An 18776-nucleotide genomic window follows, 5' to 3' on the forward strand; every position below is an offset into this window, starting at 1 on the left:
GTGGCAAGATTTTCCCACTTGGGTGCTGATGCCAGCCCAAGGGAAGAAAAGCATAGAGAGTAGGTCTTTCATGTCTCCCTTGCAGAGTATGGCCTGTGCTGCTTGGGATTACCGGGCTGGAGTTTGGCATGGTGCTGCACTTTCTAACCAGGGCTTATCCTGTTACAGGGAAGCCATACAAGGCGGCCAGTTTTTCTTCACTTTGGGACCTCTGGCTTCCTGGTATGAGTCAGCCCATGTGCAGCTATATGTGCCTATGTCCTTCTCAGTAAGTGGTTCCACTCCCGGTTGGAACTGTGGGAATCCAGTTGTGATATGTGTTGTGCATGTGTGTATACACATTCACAGGAGGGCACAAATGTGGTGCCATAGTGGCCTTGTTGTGCAATATATTGGATCCAGAAGAAGGGAAGCCATAGCTTGTCCTTTTTCCTTAGCTGGCTAATTTCAGTGTAGCCTTGGGAGGCCTTCAATTCAAAGTGATTCCATTCCCTCCTCTGTCCTGTGAAAATGAACTAATGGGTCAGGGATTTTGTGCATGTGTATACACATGTTCCCATGAAAGCACTTAACCTATTTTTAAATTAGATAGGTCCTAGGTGTTTTTGGACCCAAGAGAAAAAGTCTGGGGTTGGAGACTGTAAAACATCCCTTTCACAGGCCTGTGGAGCCGGGCTTATATGCCTGGGACTTGGGGTGCTGCCTACCTTCCTAAATGTGCTTACTCCTGCTAAAGAGAGGTCGTGCCTGGTAGCTTGTTCTTCACCATGTGGACTACTGTCTTGCTGGTCCCTTCTGATAGGCCTATGCGCCAGTACACACTTTCATAAGAGGGCACATACATGATGCCAGATAGGCCTGATTGTGGGCATATTGGGCCTGGTCCTGTGTCCATACCCCTGTAATTCCTTTGTAGCTTGGGGTTATTAACTTGGATCTGGGTATGTTGCTACCTCCCTAACTAGTCGTTTACCTGGTACAGTGACTTCATAGTGAGGACCTCTTCTTGTTCATGTAAAGGAACTCTTTATTCATGATTTGTCAGCCTCAGAGACAGTGCCATCTGAGATATATCCATTTTCATGTAAAGATTGCTCCCACCCTGCCATTCTATGGGAACCCATTCATGGAATGTGGACACATGATTGTGTCTATGTGGTGCCAGTTGGACTAAGGGTGGGCTCTAGCGGGCAGAAGAGATGGCACATTGGAGCTTGGAGTATGTCCACCACCCTTCCCAACTATAGCCTATATACTGGGATTATGAGCCCTGAGCAGGGGATACTGTTGCTCACCCCATCCAGTGCTTCCCCTTCCACAAACAGGTCATGCCCAGTAGCCTGTTTTTCTTAATCTTGCAAACCTCTAGCTTCATGATTTGTGTTGTCCTAGATGCAGGTACCATTTGCAGATGACCCCAATTCAAAGGAAGCTGTTCCTCTCCTGCCCTTGCCCTGTGGGAACTGAATTGCAAAACAAAAAAGAAAACATTACGAACTAGTAAGTAGTGGGGTACTTGAAGTTATTTCACAAATGAGGGTCCTTATTAAGGCTTCTTACCCCCTTTTTTCTTCCTTGAAAAATTTTCCAGTGTACTAAAAATCATCACAAATACTTATGACAGTGCATATTAATTGTGATGTACTTCATATTATGTATGAAAATTTTCTTCATGAATTTTAGTCAGTGGTGTTTGATAACTTTTACTCCTCTATATGCAGTTTGCATAATGATAAAGTTGGTATCAATATCCACATATATTCTTATATAATCCTTCTCCAATCATTTGGTATTGTCCAGTATATTTTTAACTTTTCCCTAGTCTGACAAGTGTGATATCTCTTTATTGTTCCTGATAGAATATTTTTCATAAATCTTGCCACATCACATATGCCTTTTCTTGTGAATTGCATGCTCAGATATTTTATTCAATATCATGTATCCTATCTGTCATCTTCTTGATTGAAATGTTCCTTTGTTGAATACATACTATTTAAATGTCTTCAGCCTTAAGAGAGGATGTTTATATTTTTCTTGATATTACTTACTCAACCAAAGGTGTTGCTGTAATGTAAACTTATTGATATTTTCCGACCTTTGTATTCATTTCCTTGGGGAAAATCTCCATTCTTAAAATGTACTCTTATTTCATTCTTAAAGCTTTTAAGTGTTGCTTTCTACCTTTGCCTCTTTGTTTTTAGGAATTGTTTGCTACGGCTTTAAGTTAAGGTCTATTTTGTATCTTATTCCATATAAATAGATAGCTCATCCAAATAGCTATTTGTTGAATAGTCTAATGTCAAATCTCAGGATTCTACATGGGCTTGTACTCAATTCTCTACCCTGTGTAATTCTTTTTCTTCAGCTGTAATACCAGATTGTCTTGATTACTAGGCTTTAGTATAACAAATCCTCATTTTGAGTTATGGTGTGTCCCCAAAATTGTTCTTTCATATTCTTTGTGTCTTTTGATCTTTACAAATCCTTCCCCTCCTCTGTTAGCGGGGACCAAACACCGAGTCTCTTGCATTTAAGGCAAGCACTCTACCACTCAGCAACTCACCTCATAACTTTGAGGAACAACAGTCACTGGGTCCAGGTGAGGTTTGGGGAAGTTTCCCTCTATCAGTAGAAACTCTTGACTTAGGGTCCTTGGTCACAGAATAAAAATTTGCAGAGTAGTCACCATGGTAAGAAAACTTGGCAATACTTTATTGAGTTAGCAAGCAAACAAACAGATAAGCAGATAAACAGGAAGACAGAGGCACACTCAGAGTGTGAGTGCTCTTAACAGTAGGCGCAAAGAGCTCTTTGACATCAGTGGCATTTATATAATAAAAGCAAGTCCTGTTATAAAGCCATATATATAGGTGTTTATCTTTGCTCTTAATCACTCTGGGGTTATACCATCTGAGTTCTTGGTTATTTGGTGATTCAGTCTTTAGTGTATTTCTTTTTTTGGGGGGGAGGGTCCAGTCATGGGGCCTGAACTCTGGGCCTGGGCACTGTCCCTCAGCTCTTCAGCTCAAGGCTAGTGTTCTACCACTTGAGCCCCAGCGCCACTTCTGGCTTTTTTCTTTTTTCTTATGTGGTGCTGAGGAATCGAACCCAGGGCCTCATGCATGCAAGGCAAGTACTCTAACACTGAGCCACCTTCGCAGCCCCTTTAGTGAATTTCTTACAGGAAAGAATGCATATATTTTTGCCATAGAACAGATGCTCATCCTTAAGATGATGAATGCATCCTGAGTTAGAAGCAAAGAAGATAGTGCATGTATTATTCTAAATGTATTATTTCTATCAGAGTTCCTAGATGTCATTTTCCAGGTCTCATTTTTTCTAAGCTATGCAGCCTGAAACTATAAAAAGTCCTGATAAGACTTCTCATAAAATTCCATTCAATTTATAGATTGATTTGATAGAAAACAATACATTCTTTAGATATTGAGTATTCCCATGAATGATTTTTTTTTGGAGGTCCGGTCATGGGGCCTAAACTCTGGGCCTGGGCACTGTCCCTCAGCTCTTCAGCTCAAGGCTAGTGCTCTGCCACTTGAGCCACAGCGCCACTTCTGGCTTTTTTCTTTTTGCTTATGTGATGTTGGGGAATCGAACCCAGGGCCTCAAGCATGCAAGACAAGCACTCTACCACTGAGCCACCTTCTCAGCCCCCCATGCATGATTTTGACATGGCTGTATTTTGCTGTTTTTCAGTTATTTTTTAATGATTAATGTTTGTTACATAGTATTATATATCTTTTGTATGATATGCTTCTTTGTGTGTTTTTGTTTGTGTGGTTTGGTTTGAACAACGTGGGGAATTGAACTGGTGTATGGGAGGAAAGCATTCTACCACCTAAGCCACAATATAGCCATGTTAGTAACTATTGAAGCTACTTAAAATAATCATCCATCTTATAATTTGTTATTTTTACCTTTTTTTCATCCTGGGGAACTGAGTATAGGAGTCTGGTTTGTGTGTGTGTGTGTGTGTGTGTGTGTGTGTGTGTGTGTGTGTGTGTGTGTGTGTGTGTGTATGCACATGCATGCATATAAGTGTATATGTGCCAATACTGGGGCTTGAATCCTCTTAACTTTTTCCAGCCAAGGTTAGCATTTACCATTTGAGCATGTATACACCTTCAGTGTGGCTTTTCTGGTTAAATCCTACTCAGGAGGATACACATGGCAGTTCAAAGCCAGCCTGGGCAGAAAAGTCCAGTAGTCCTAAGAACTACTTTGAAAAACTACTATGAAAAACCTGGAAGTGGTACTATAGCTCAAAAATAGTGCTCAAGCTTTGAATTGAAGCCCTCAATCCTTAGGGCCAGCACATACAAAAATTAATGAACTTTGAATTGTATAACCGTGATGTATTTACACGATGATCTACAGATCTCAGCCTCTCAAGTAGGTAGCATTGTAGGTGTGATCCTGTAGTAATAATAAGTCATTTATTATTGTTACTAATGGATATATTTTAAAGACATAAGTGTATGCTAGTGGCTCAAGTCTATAACCCTAGCCAGTCAAGAGGCTGAAGTTTAAGAATCTCTGTTCAAAGCTGACCCAAGGGAGAAAAATCTATGTGTCTTATCTCCAATTAACAACCAAAAAGTTGGAAACACAGCTGTAGCTTTAGTGGCATAGTAGTAACCTTAAGCAAAAATGCTTAGGGACAGTGCCCAGACCCAGAGTTCAAGTCCCAGAATCAGCCCCCAAAATTAAAATAAATAGAACACAGAATAACTCCAGGTATAGCTAGTGATAGTATGCGTAGTTTGCATGAAATTCTGAATTTGATTGCCACCAGCAAGAAAAATACACAAACCAAGAAAAAATGTTTCCAAAGTCAGAGGGAATTTTTTACTGATCCTTACTAACAGACAATTTTTTTCTTACACAATTTCATTTAGAAAGTTAGCCCAAGGCAGGTGCTAGTGGCTTGGCTCATGCCTGTAATACTAACTACTCAGGAACTTGAGAATTGAGGATAGTGGTTCTTGAGACTCTTCAATAAGCTACTCAAAAATAAGTGGAAGTGGCCTTATGGCTCAAGTGATAGAGAGCTAGCCTTGAGCTCAAAGAAGCACAGGTACAGGGGCCAGGCCCAAAGTTCAAGCTTCATGGACAACAAAAATAAAAATAAAAAGCCAAACAATAACTCCAGTAGAAGAGAAATGATTATGCAATGACTACTTTAGCAAGAATGCATTTCTCAGTTTAAAATGAGGTTTCACTTTGTATAACCTTATAAATATAAGATAATTAAATTTCAAGTAATTATTTAACTTCACTATCCACTAAGCAGCAACAAAAATGATCCTTATCAGAAAAAACAATGTTGGAGGAATATCAGTACCAAATTTCAAACTCTACTACAAAGCCATAGTAATCAAAACAGGTGGTTACTGGCGCAAAAACAGACCTCAGGACCAATGGAATAGAATTGAAAACCCAGAAATGAACCCATCTAATCTTCGATAAGGGAACTCAAAAATAGAATTGAAGAAAGACAACCTCTTCAGTAAATAGTGCTGGCAAAGCTGGTTAACTACTTGTGGAAAACTAAAGCTAAATCCTTATATATCACCCAGCACCAGAATCAACTCCAAATGGACCAAAGACCTCAGAGTCAAAGCAGACACCCTGAAAACATTACAGGACAGAATAGGAGAAACCCTGGGTTTCCTTAGTGTATGCCAAAATTTTCTTAATAGATATCCAGAAACACAATAAATCAAAGAAGTTTGTTCAAATATGCTTTCATGAAATTGCAGAGTTTCTCCATGGCAAAGGACATAGCTAGCAAAATCAATAGAAAGCCCAGGGATTGGGAGAAGATCTTCACTAGCCATACAATGGACAAGGGTCTCATATCTAAAATAATAGTTTCATTTCATTTAAGTGTTTTTTTTTCTCAGTGGTGGGGCTTGAACTCAGAGCCTGGCCACTGGCCCTGGCCCTTTGTGTTCTCGAGGCTGGTGCTTTACCTCTTCAACCACAGCACCACTTCTAAGGAAGAAATGCTTCTGGGGGCTGGGCACTATAGTCTCACCTCTCTAATCCTACTCAGAAGGCTGCTATCTGAAGACTGAATTTGAAAGCACACAATTATCTCCATTTAGCCATCAAAACTGTGGTAATATAGCCTTAGCTCAAGGGATTGAACACCAATCTTGACAGAAAAAAACTAGAGGATAGTACCCAGGCCCTGAGTTCAAGTTCTCATACAAGCACAAAAAAAAAAGAAAACAGCGAGGTCGAGTAATAATGGAGCTTCCTGTTTTCATACCTTTCCAGGACTGCATGGAGGAAATAATCCTGTTATGTGAAAAGAAGTCCCCATTGAAGCAAATGAGTGAATAGTGGAAAATCTTCAGCAGCAACACAAAAGCTTTCAAGGTGGATGACAGGCATAGCAAAGTTAATGAGTGTTAGTAACATGTCTTTGATGTCCTTGTATTAAGGTAAGAAATGACTTGAAATTGCTTCCTACTTCTAAGCTTACTTCACTGAGCGAGGAACCTAAGCATGCCTTTCTTCTACAGTAATCTGGAATCTTTATAAACTTGCAGATTAAAGTTTGATGCTTAAAAAGAATACTTATAATTTGTGCATTAAAAGAGATTGATTATTAGTAAAAAGTTATTATGCATTAGGTTAGTATTGTTTTTTTAGTACTTGGGATTAAAAGCAGAGCCTCTGTTAGAGAAGTTCTGCACCTGTTTCTTTGAGACTGAATCTTCCTGTGTGTGTTACCCAGGATGTCCTTCAACTCCTGGGCTTGAATGATCCTCCCACCAAAAGTGACCAGCCATTGGTAGGATGAGGTATATGATCAGCTATTGCAGGGGACTGAGCTAAGGTTCAATGCTAATACTTGGTGTAGGTCTCAGGAGCGTGAGTAAACCAGATGTTCCATTTTGAATTTGAATTCCAATCCCAATAATCTAGACTATTGTCCTAAAGAAGGAGGTGTTAACATTGACTTAGATGGCCTGTAAGGAGAGTATCTTTCATGAAGCTGGAAGTGAGCCTAACAGTGGTCTGCTAAACAGAAATTCTGGACTAAGGAAAATGAGGCTAAGGATGGGAGGAATTTGCCACATTATGTTAACTCTCAACAAGAGAATGGATAAGGGATATCATTCCTTTTCCCTGCAAAGTCTTGAAGGTGATTTGGCCTTCAAGATGGGCTATTTTTAAGCCCATGGATTGGGAGAAGATAAACTAGACATACAACGGACAAGGGTCTCATATCTAAAATATACTTGGAACTCAAAAAATTAAATCCCCCAACAACAAATCATCAAAGAAACAACTGCACAAGAAATAAGTGGGCTAAAGACTTAAAGACAAACTTCTCTGAAGAGGAAAGAAGGATGGCCAATAGACACATGAAGAAATGCTCAACATTCCTCTCCATAAAAGAAATGCAAATCAAAGCAACACTTAGATACCACCTCACTCCAGTTAGAATGGCTAAAATCACGAACTCTAATAACAACAGATGCTGGAGGGGATGTGGACAGAAGGGAATCTTACTGCATTATTGGTGGGAATGTAAACTTGTTCAACCACTTTGGCAAGTAGTATGGAGGTTCCTCAAAAGACTCCACATAGAGCTCCCCTATGACCCAGCAATCCCACTTTTGGGCATTTACCCAAATTTATACAAACAAGACCACACTAAAGTTACCAGCATGACTATGTTTATTGCAATATTATTTACTATAGCTAAGATATGGAACCAAGCCCGATGCCCCTCAGTAGATGAATGGATCAAGAAAATGTGGTATATACACACACACATACACACACACAATGGAATTCTATGCCTCCATCAGAAAGAATGGCATTGCCCCCATTTGTTAGGAAATGGAAAGGCTTGGAAAAAATTATATTAAGTGAAGTAATCCAGGCCCAGAGAAACATAGGTCCCATGGCTTCCCTTATTTGCAATATCTAGTATATGTCTGAGTTAAGCAGTAAACGTCAGATAAGGTGATGTTAGGGAAATGAAACCTAAAATATATATTCAAATTTTTTTTTCTTTCATGCGATTGTTTCTAACATTTATAAGATTATTTCTTTGTTGCTATGTATGTCCCTTCCCCAAAGTATAACCCCTGCTTTCACTGTATTTGATGTCAGTATAATTTGTGGAGGGGAAGGGGAAAAACAAATCGTTTAAATAGGGATACAGGTGGACCCATTGCAACAATGAGATGTACAAGTGTTTTGTCGAAAACGAACTTTACAACTTTGTTGGGGGGGCAGGGGGATTTGGTGGAGGGGGCGGGGAAGATGAGAAGGAATGGGAAGGTTAAACAGAGGAGGAGGTTACAATGCTTGATAAGAAATGTACTTATTATCTTGTCCATGTAATTGTAACCCCTCTGTACAGTATTTTCACAATAAAAAAAAACTAATTAAAAAATGGGCTATTTTGACACAAGCGATAGAATGGATTATATGAATTCTCTGGTCTTTCTAACCAGGATACAGGGGGACTCAAAAGGTAGAGAGCAAACTGCAAAAAACCATGTCTCTGCTAGCAGGCTTCCAAATTCACTGTATCCTTAAAATTTGAAACAAATTAGTTAGAACAGAAATCTTTTTTTACATGTCTCCAATCTAAATGTTTCTTCCTTGGGTTTAGAACACTTCATAAACAAGCAAGAGCTAAGATAACACTGTATGACTCTCTCTTCCCCCAGAATTGCAGTTCTGCAGTGCTAGAACAAAGACTGTGTGTGAGGAAGGGACTGGACATATGTGTTTCTTGGATGAGAAAACTAGAGCTGATAAATTGCAGAGAACAGAGCAGATGTCATTCCTTTTCTTCCTTTCCTTGGGTAAGACTGATTCAACCATGATGCAAGATGCTGAACCAATGAATGAAGAGGGCATGCTGTGCAGCAGGAGGGGTTGCCCATGCCCAGGTGCAGCTGGGAACTTGGAGCTATTGATTCAACCTAAGGAATGTTTTTTTTTTTCATAAATATTAAGTCCCATTTCAGACTTCAGCACTGTCTGTGGCTGCTGTTCTGGTCTGTTTGTGTCTTGCTCTTTGGCTTTTTCCTTTGGTTACAATAGAAACTGCAGATGAAATGGAGAGTGTTGAGTGTGAGCTCAGCCATTGGGGATTAGTGATGGACTTTCCAGGCATGGGCATGCCTGTGGGATTGGAGTCTGCCTTTGACAAGCAGGGCACAGAGCGGGTTGTGCTGAGTAGAAAATGGAAAAGTCCTCTGATGAGAAAAATGCTCCAGAGAGACAATTAGCTCTAAAATGTATTGTTAACCTTCATGTCCCCAAAAAATGCTGGGGGATATTGGAGTAAATGGTTATTTTACTATAGAGATGGTGAACCTTCTGAAAAGATAAAATGGTTTAGGTCTGGGTGTAATGTTTTAAGCAATTGACAGCTACTCACAAGTTTGACTATTGATTTATTTCCATACTGATTGTTACTTTTGAGTATCTCTATTTTCCTTAGTAATTTTTTTTCATATTGCCCACATTGGAATAGGTATTTTTTTAACTTGTACTATTATTTCTTTGATTTCATGGTACATTATACATAAGGAAAACAGGGCAGAGGTAAATTAATTTCTTAGGCATGACTATGAATTAATTTCAATAATATGCATTGAGTATTTAAATTCTTCAACATACAATGTATGATCTAGGCTCAGTAGTTTATTCTAGAGGGAGTTTACCTTCATGAGCTAAGACAAAAGACAACTTTATGTTTTGCATCTCTATGCATAATTCCTGTAAAAAGAACTGTCTTTGAAGACTGGAAGGGTATGATTCTTATTTTGATTGGTTTCATAGAAAAATATCTCTACAGGTTGAGAGCCTTCACTTTACATCTAGAAGTTTTCTTGTTCTGTTTATTAGACCTGGAATTCAGCTTCAGGAAACCTTACTTCTTTTATGGGGAGGCAGTCAGTGTTATTTGTTATGATAATTTGCGTGTATTTGTATTTATATATGTGTTTAAATGCATGTACATACATATATATGCATATATGCATAAGTACATACATATGTATGTGTATGTATATATTAAAAATTTAGCTCAGAGTCCCTGGGTAAAGCCCTGGGAAGGGCAGAGAATGGAGCCACATAAAGAAACTACTTAGGTGTTGATGTGATGCAGTTTATGCCAACAGGCTGGTTTCTGAATCATTTTTCTTGTTTCTTTCTGGTAATTCAGGATGTACATGTTTCTAAGAGCAATATTAACAAGGCCTGTCTAGCATGGAGTTTGGTGAACTTGGCCATTGGGCACATACTTTCTGACCTGGGAAAGGTGACATTTGGGTTAGTTTCTACAGAGTATAGAATAATACAATTGGCATAATTTTGAAAGTTCTTTGGGGAGTTGTAATTGAGAGCTACATTTTGATTGACATTCATCTGGGACTGATATTCATCAGCCTCCAGATAGAACTTGGGACATAAAACAGATTAAGTCCTGACTGGATGAAACTCTGTAATCTCCAGGTGATTGTTCTCTTTTCCTCTGCCTTCCCTTTTAACATCTGAAGGGATCTTCAGTACTGTATATGGAGATGAGGTTAAAAAGGAGCATGGCTGCAAAAGTTCTCCCATGTGTTCTGTTCTTCACTTCTTATCTTTTAATATAACATAATAATCCCTTCTATGGAAAGAGAATCTAGCAGTCTTGAGTGCCCATCACTTACTCATCCAATGGGTACTTAGGAAGTACCTCCTGTGTTGTATTCTGATGTCTGCTTTTTAAGGGTATAGCTTTAAGAAATACGACATATCCTGACTTACCTTTGAATACTCAGACTGTACACCACCTGAAATAGAGAAATGTTTTTAATCTCTTCTTCAGTAGTACCCATTTCTTAGTACTGTGGACAAGGATTAAGGAATTTGGTAGCATGGAAAGCACAATAGGCACATGTCGTCTGCAGTTAGATGTTTGCTTATTTCTATTTAAGTAATGTTAAGAATTATATGACATATAGAATGTGGAAAAATTTAAAGAATGGTTTAATAATAGAAAATTTAAAACAGATTGACTGTCCTTCCTACAAAATACTTGAGAAAGGAGATATTTTGAATTTCAGATATTGGAACATTTGCATATATGTGATAAGGTAACTTCGTGCTGGGATTAATTCTAAACATAAAATGCATTCATTACTTATATACCTAGACTGAAGATAACTTTATATACTTTTAGTGTGCCTTGATGTTTTTTGTTTTCATTTCCTTTTGTGTTGTACCTGAGGCTTGATCTAAGGAACTGAGCACTTACCTTGAGCTTTTTGCTCAAGGCTAGTGCTCTACTACTTGAGACACAGCTCCATGTCTACATTTTTGTGGTTAATTGGGGATCAGAATCTCAGAGACTTTTCTACCTACACTGGCTCTGAACTGTAGACATCCTTATATCTCAGCTAGCATTACAGGCATGAGCCCATAGCAGCGTGCTCCTATTTTGATGGCCACAGTCACAGGAAGCCCAATGTGGAATCTTCTCACTTGAGACAGCATCACAACACAAGATCCTCAGATTAGAGATGCTCAGCCTACATCTTACTTCTTAACCCCATTGGTTTGTCTGTAGCATTCCATTTTGAATACCACAGTTCTGAAGAAGTCCATAAAAGCATTTCTCCTCCTTCTCAGGGAGGTATTCCTGGGGTTTAGATCTTTTTAAACTCAAGTTATTTTGTTGTTTGTTAGCTTAGCTTCCTGATGCAAACTTATGCCCCCAACCCCTACCCTTTGAAATAAGAAAGTGGGTTAGGGTAAAGTAGAGACAGGTGTTTATAATGGCTTTTGTGCTGTCATTCTGAAAGGTAGGGGAGGGAAGGTGTAAGATTTTTGGGAAGGTCACAGAACATCAGCACTGGAACCCACCAATGGGAAGTCCTCATGACCAAGCCTCTTCTCCAATCAGAGCCCTCCAGGAAGGCAACCCTTTCCAGTTGTTTGGAAACTTTCTTGTCTCTGGGCAGTCACAAGGACAAAATGTTGGTGTGAGGAAGATGGAGCTCTACAGCTGTAGGAACCAAGTAGGCAAGTTAGTTGGAGGCATTGATTCTCATGACCCCATCTGAAGTCTTACGTGCCATGAGTGTGCATATGCCTGCATGTATTCCCTCTGGGGGAAATAAGAGGGACTCCCCTTTCTCCATGTCAGGGCAAAGGCCTGATGCCCAGCTGCCAGACTCAGGTGAAGGTTTGCAGGAAGTGCGATTATTCTCCCCTGTTAATTCTATAGGACAATGCCCAGAGACTCTCTTTGTGTGTCTAAGGAAGCTCACCTGTGCCTTGCTTACTCTTTGCAACCTCTGATCACTGGAGCTACTTCACATTTGTTGACAAGGTTTAATTCTTCCTGCTTACTGACTTAAAATTACCTCTAATTGTCTGTGTTCGTATGAAATTCTGTAAAGTTAACTTTCTTCTCTTTGTCTGAAGATCTACTTTTAGGTCTGTATGCTGTAAATCAGCATGTGATATGTCAACAAACTTTGTCCATACCCACATATTGTGGTCCACTTTCTGCCTATTGATCATGCGTTCCCAGGTCTCACTGAGGAATTGGCAGCAATTTGGGTTACATCTGTTTCCAGAACCAGACTAGCATCCCTTACTCCCTTTTTAATAAATCATGCAAAAAAAAAATGGCTTTGAAGGCAATGTGTTTGCAATAAGAATTGTTTGCAGAATGTTTGCCCTTCAAACTGATCATGCCCACATGCCCTGGCCATTGTCTATTGGCCATTGTCTATTGACCATTGACATTGGTCATTGTCCCAAATGTCCTTAATATGTTAAGTTTCCCACAGTTCCCCCTCAGTACCCAGCTAAGGAAGGTAATCCCATTACCACCATATTCTAACAATGAGATCAAACAAGCCAGGATTCAAAGCCAGGCCCTCACCACCAGCCTGCATGCCTTGCTCTAAGGGCATACACTTCACTATTAAGAATAAACACTCGGTGTTTTCTTGTGAGCTGGGGTTCATAGCTATAATCTTAGCTGCTCAGAAAGCTGAGATGTGAGGGACCATGGTTCAAATTCAGCCAAAGTAGTGTGATTTGTTTCCCTTTTTTGTAGGTGGTTGTATTTTCCCACCTCCTGAGCAGATGTCAGGGACTGCATGAGACACCAAATTTGTGGCAGAGCAACCAGTCCCAGGACAGCACCAGTGAAACAGATAGTGGGAACACCACACTTTTAGTTGTGACAGGATAGCAGTTGCTCTGTTTTTGCATTTGGCATAATTATCTTGTGTCTAGAGCAAAGGAAGCATCATGATCTTGAAATATCACAAGTTAGTCTAAGCTGGTTCTGTTGAGTTGGTCTGCTTTTCCTGTAGCCATTCCCTTAAGTGTTTGGCAGGGCACCTGAAATGCTAGAATGACTGGGCATCTGTGTGTGGAGTCCTCAGAGACTGTCGTGTATACATGGTCTCTGGTGGCCTCAACACATGGCAGCTCATAACTGCAGCAGCTAAAAGGTGGCAGTGACTAGACCTTCTTCAGACTTAAGCCATAATTCTGTGGCTTGCCCTCAGATGAGACAAGTGAGGCCCATCTAATTCAAGAAGAGGGCCAGTGCCTGTGTGCTTGACTGGAAGCCACCAGTCAGACAGAAGCTGGGGGGTCCTTCAGAAGCTGAGGCTACTTCCAGTCACTGTTGGAGGCAGCGATTGGATGAGAAAGGCACCAAGGGCCTTCAAGAAGGTTCTGAGGAATTCTATTCGTGGATTTCACATCTGTTGAACCAATAACGTATGGGGGACAGAGCATTCCAAGGCAGAGCCCCCTCCTGTGCTACCATATGGCCTGGAAAATGGGATGCTATCCTGTCACATTGGTGCCAGTGAACAGCAGGCTCCTGTCAGATCCAACCTATGGTGCGATTTGCAACTGTTCTTCCCTAAGTGCGTTCTCTGGAGACCTCACTCTTCCACTTGTGTGGTGGTGTCATTCAGCAAGAGTATCTCAAAGTAAGTGTCTGCACCTGCAGGGAAGTTAGGGTTATCTTGCCTTGGCTCCTGAAAGAAAGGCCTTGATATCCTTCACCATCAGGAGAGGTCCCTTTCCAGAACCCTGAGGAACTTTGGGCTGTGCAGTGGCTTCCATTGATTCATGTCCAATCCTTCCCATGTCGCTCAGACCTCAAATGGTTTCAGAGAAGGTGTCACCATATTAGGGGGTGTAGTGACTATTTGCCTATCAAGCCTGTAGAGAAGGAGATTCCAACTCAGTATGTGCACACAGGATTGTGAATCCAATGGTCACTACACTTGTCACATTGAATTGTCTGTTTGGAGGGACTGTTTTGAGTCTTCCCTGAGCACAGTCTTTCACCAGATACAAAGCATGTATCTGTTGTTGATTTCACGGTTTTGACTGCTATTTCACAATGATTCAGTGTAGCTTCCCTCCACAAAGCCAGGAAGCTGTCACGTTGTTATGTAAGTGAATGACCAAACCAGGCTCATGGTTTCATAGATGAGTTTGCCAGGTATTTGGTGAGAACGATTTCAGGTTCTCAGGTGAGGTGGATTCTATATGTCATGATGCAGATAGGGTTTGGGAAATGGGGTACTTGACATGCAGATTTTATTGAGAGTTGCTTAGAGATGGACTGTGAGAAAGTGAAGGGGCGCAGGGTCAGAGCAGTCACTATTGGGCAAATCATGAACATAGATGTGATGGGAATGTGTGTAGCCAGCCTACTTTGGGGTGGTTGTTAGACATTCAAAATGCATAATACCCCTTAGCTGGCTAAGTATTTTAAAGTTAGAAGCACAGGATTTTATGTTTTGGGAGAAAATTGTAACACATGTATTGAACTTTTTAAAAACCAAATTTAGGCTCTTAATTTTGTTTTTAATAAAAATTTCATCCCAGCTACAGGGAAGGGCTAAAATCAGGAGCATTGACCTTTCAGGATAGCATGGGGAGAAAAATTGAAAAGCTGAGGGTGGTGGCATGCATCTGTCATCCAAGTGTGGCATGACATGCAAGTAAGAGGATCCCAGAATGTCTGGTCTTGGCATAAAGCATCACACAAAGGGATGTGGCATGGCTACAGTGGTAGAGCACTTGATTATCAAGAATGAAACACTGAGTCAGATGCCAATAATGCCAAAAGTACACAAATTAAGAGAATGAATCTAAATAAACCCCTCATGCCCACTGAATGGCCTTCATGAAATTCAAGGCCACCATTTCCTTCATCATTAGTGATTTTTGAAACACCACATGGGAATATTGGAAGGGCTGTCTGGGTTTTCCTGCTTCCTCTGCTGAGAAACCTGTCCATATGTTTTTAGATTTTAAGAACTACTATGAATTCTTTTTTTTTTTTGGTATTCACGTAAGGGGTAGGTTTATTCAAGATGGCACCAGGCCATCTTGGCCTTCCACAAGGCTGGGAAAGGCCTGGGAAAGGCCTGGGAAAGAGTTGGGAAAGAGCTGGGAAAGAGAACTGGGAAAGAGAGAGCTGGGAAAGAGAGAGAGTTGGGAAAGAGAGCATCTGGGCCTGGGTTAGGCCTTATCTGGGGTATGGGTGGAGAAAGGTGTGGCCACATCAAATTCAGATGTGACCTCAGTGGATGCAGATGTGACCTCTTCCAGGCGTTCCAGGCACCTAGGTAATGCAGGTACTCAGTGGAGACTTTGCTCTCCATCCAGGAGCAGACCTTACATTCCAGTCTTTTAATAATCATGAAATGGGGCACGGATTCTCTCTGGCTACTTCCTGCTGAACAGGGGCATTGACATTAGGGATAAAAGTCTGAAATTTGGTCCCCTCCCAGAGAAGGCAGTGAGCAGCTGCTGTCCCTTGGTGGTGTGAGTCCTTAGATGAACTCTGGAGAGGTCTCATGAGGCATTGAAGGGCTGGAAAAAAATACTAGAGAGCAAATAAATGGCAAGAGGAAGGACTGAAAATGTTGGTTGAAATGTCTCTAGCTACTTATGATATCTGGCAACTAGGTAGAGGATAAGTCAAGTGACAAAGACAAGAATATAAATTCCTGTTCAGTTAATAGGTAGACAGGTATAGACATTGGATGGGCAGGCTTCTTACTTCTATTGACCTCCCAACTGTGGTTAATTTTGAAAGGGCAGGCACAAAGTAGCTGTTTGACAACATCTCCTCTTACACCTATCCATGGTCCCTTGTTCCCCAGACTGGCTGAGTCTAGGTGCTCGTTGCTGGGATGGTTGTCCCAGTTGGTATTCAAGGAGGTTTGAACTCAAGGCCTGGGCACTATCCCTGAGCACTTCTACTCAAGGCTAGTGCTCTATCACATTGAGTTAAAGTACCATTTCCAGTGTTTGGCTGGTTAGAGATAAGAATCTTGAGCCATGCTTCCAACCTGGCTCTTTTCAGGTTAGTTGGGAGATGGAGTCTTAGGGATTTTTCAGCCCAGGCTGCCTTTGAACTGCAATCTTTGCAACAAAGGCCCTTTATTATTTCCAATAAATCAACAAGGAGAACAAATAGAATAGAGAATAGAGCTTACCTGGTCCTTATCAAGAATTGACCAACAAATATTCTGCAATGACTAAACTTGTTAGATGTGATGAAAATTTTAGCACAGATAGGCCCAGTATTTTAAAACCACGTAGTTAGTAGTAGAATACACAACATAAAACAAAAAAGGCAAAACTCAAAATCTGAATTTTTTTTAATTGTGAAAATATTGTACAGAGGGGTTACAATTACATGGGCAAGATACCGAGTACATTTCCTATCAAGCATTAACAACAGTGTGTAGACATCTTTGGTAACAAAGCACATCAGATGGTTGGGCCTCACTTACCAGGGCCTGAAAAAGAGCAACTTGTTAGCAAGATACCTTAGAATAGATGGATGGAGTAGTAAGCTTGGTGGAAGTTGAAGGGTCAGATGGGGCCAAACCCTTAACCCACCATGTGTGGCTTCCCCACTTCCCCAAGAGCCCTCTAGAGAAAAAAGGCCAAGTCCCAAAACCAAGCATCCTAGGCTTCAGAGGTGAGTGGCCTTTTTCAGCTAAAGGCTGTAGGAGCTCTCTGGCATGGTGCCATGTCTGGACAGAGACTGAGCAACTGAGAATTGTAGAGAGTAGTTTCACTCACCAGAGTAGAGAAGTGGTGTGGACGTGGATGTGAAGGCCAGCAATGGTATCGGTGTGATGTGTCCACAGCAGACAGACCAATTCGCAAAAGGCCATCAGAACTGTGGGTATTCCTCAGAGCAAAAAGGGAAAAACTAGCAAAAAAAAGAAAAAAAGAGGAAAAAAACAGAGAGGAATCCCACCTATCCTGACTTTAAGCCCTTTATCCGAGTCATGACACCATTTATGTTAGATTTTTAAAAAGAGGTAGCTGAGTAAGAAGAGCACCACGCACTTGGTATTCAGGTAAGGGGTAGGTTTAGTCATTGTTCTGGCTGGCACCAGGCCATCTTGGCCCTCCACGCGGCTGGGAAAGGCCAGGAAAGACCTGGGAAAGAGCTGGGAAAGAGAACTGAGAAAGATCGCTGGGAAAGAGAGCTGGAAAAGAGAGAGAGCTGGGAAAGAGAGAGCTGGGAAAGACAGAGAGTTGGGAAAGAGAGAGCTGGAAAAGAGAGAGTTGGAAAAGTACTATGAATTCTTGAATCATTTCTAGGAAGAGGGATTATGGGAAAGTTTGCAGGTATCAGGTCTTTGTTATGGTAGGCGTGAGGTTTCTACACAGCAAACATAGAGCCTCCATGATTTAAGGAGCCTTTCATTGGGTCTGGTACTCTTTAATTCTGTTGAAATACTTTCCCTTTTTCCTCTTGAAAAATAAGTTCCAAAATAGAGTTTATTTTAACTTCCATCACTGAAAGTTCTTCCTTTTACTCTATGGGCAGTTCACACATGACCAAAATATAAACCAGCTGGTTTTACTGCATCATATACCTTTGCTATGTATCAAATTTTTCATCCTAATCCTCAAATCATGTAATAATTTGCCTATTTATGACTGAATTGTAGTTCCTTTATTAATAAAAGCTAATGGGAAAGGATTGTGTATTTAGTTGATGAATAGACCTACATTTTATTTCCCTGAGATACTGTAGCAGAGTATTAAAAGGAATGTAATATATATATATATATATATATATATATATATATATATATATATATATATATATATATATTTGGGGGGGGTCCCATCGAGGGGCCTGAACCTGGGCCTGAGCACTGTCCCTCAGCTCTTCAGCTCAAAGCTTGTGCTCTACCACTTGAGCCACAGCGCCACTTCCAGCTTTTTTATTTTTGCTTATGGGATCCTGAGGAATCTAACCCAGGGCCTGCAAGGCAAGCGCTCTACCACTGAGCCATCTTCCCAGCCTGGTATATAATATTTTATTGATAAGTCTATCCCTTAAAATGAATATATTTTGGGGCTGGGAAGGTGGCTCAGTGGTAGAGCACTTGCCTTGCATGCCTGAGGCCATGGGTTTGATTCCTCAGCACCATATAAGCAAAAAGAAAAAAGCCAGAAGTGGCGCTGTGGCTCAAGTGGTAGAGCGCCAGCCTTGAGCTGAAGAGCTGAGGGACAGCGCCTAGGCCCAGAGTTCAGGCCCCACGACGGGACCCCCCTCAAAAAAAGTAATATATTTTAGGATGTCATTATTTTAATGTGAATTATGTAAATGTTGATAATATGCTGTTGGTTATACATTTAGTTTTCAAGAGTTTCACTTAATTGCTTTTTTTGCCCACATATAATACAAG

General features: G+C 40.8%; 1 long non-coding RNA gene across 1 annotated transcript in view; it reads left to right on the plus strand.

The window, feature by feature from the left end:
• The first annotated feature begins 1417 nt into the window (after positions 1-1417).
• Positions 1418-18776, plus strand: part of LOC138809081 (uncharacterized) — a 109336-nt gene continuing 91977 nt past the window's right edge. The window contains exons 1-2 of the long non-coding RNA XR_011366701.1: positions 1418-1500; positions 6304-6470. This is a non-coding gene — a long non-coding RNA (uncharacterized lncRNA). The remainder of the gene's footprint in view (positions 1501-6303; positions 6471-18776) is intronic.

This window comes from Dipodomys merriami, unplaced genomic scaffold (assembly GCF_024711535.1).
Source record: "Dipodomys merriami isolate MVZ:Mamm:240054 unplaced genomic scaffold, mDipMer1.0.p SCAF_481, whole genome shotgun sequence".
Taxonomy (NCBI): Eukaryota; Metazoa; Chordata; class Mammalia; order Rodentia; family Heteromyidae; genus Dipodomys; species Dipodomys merriami.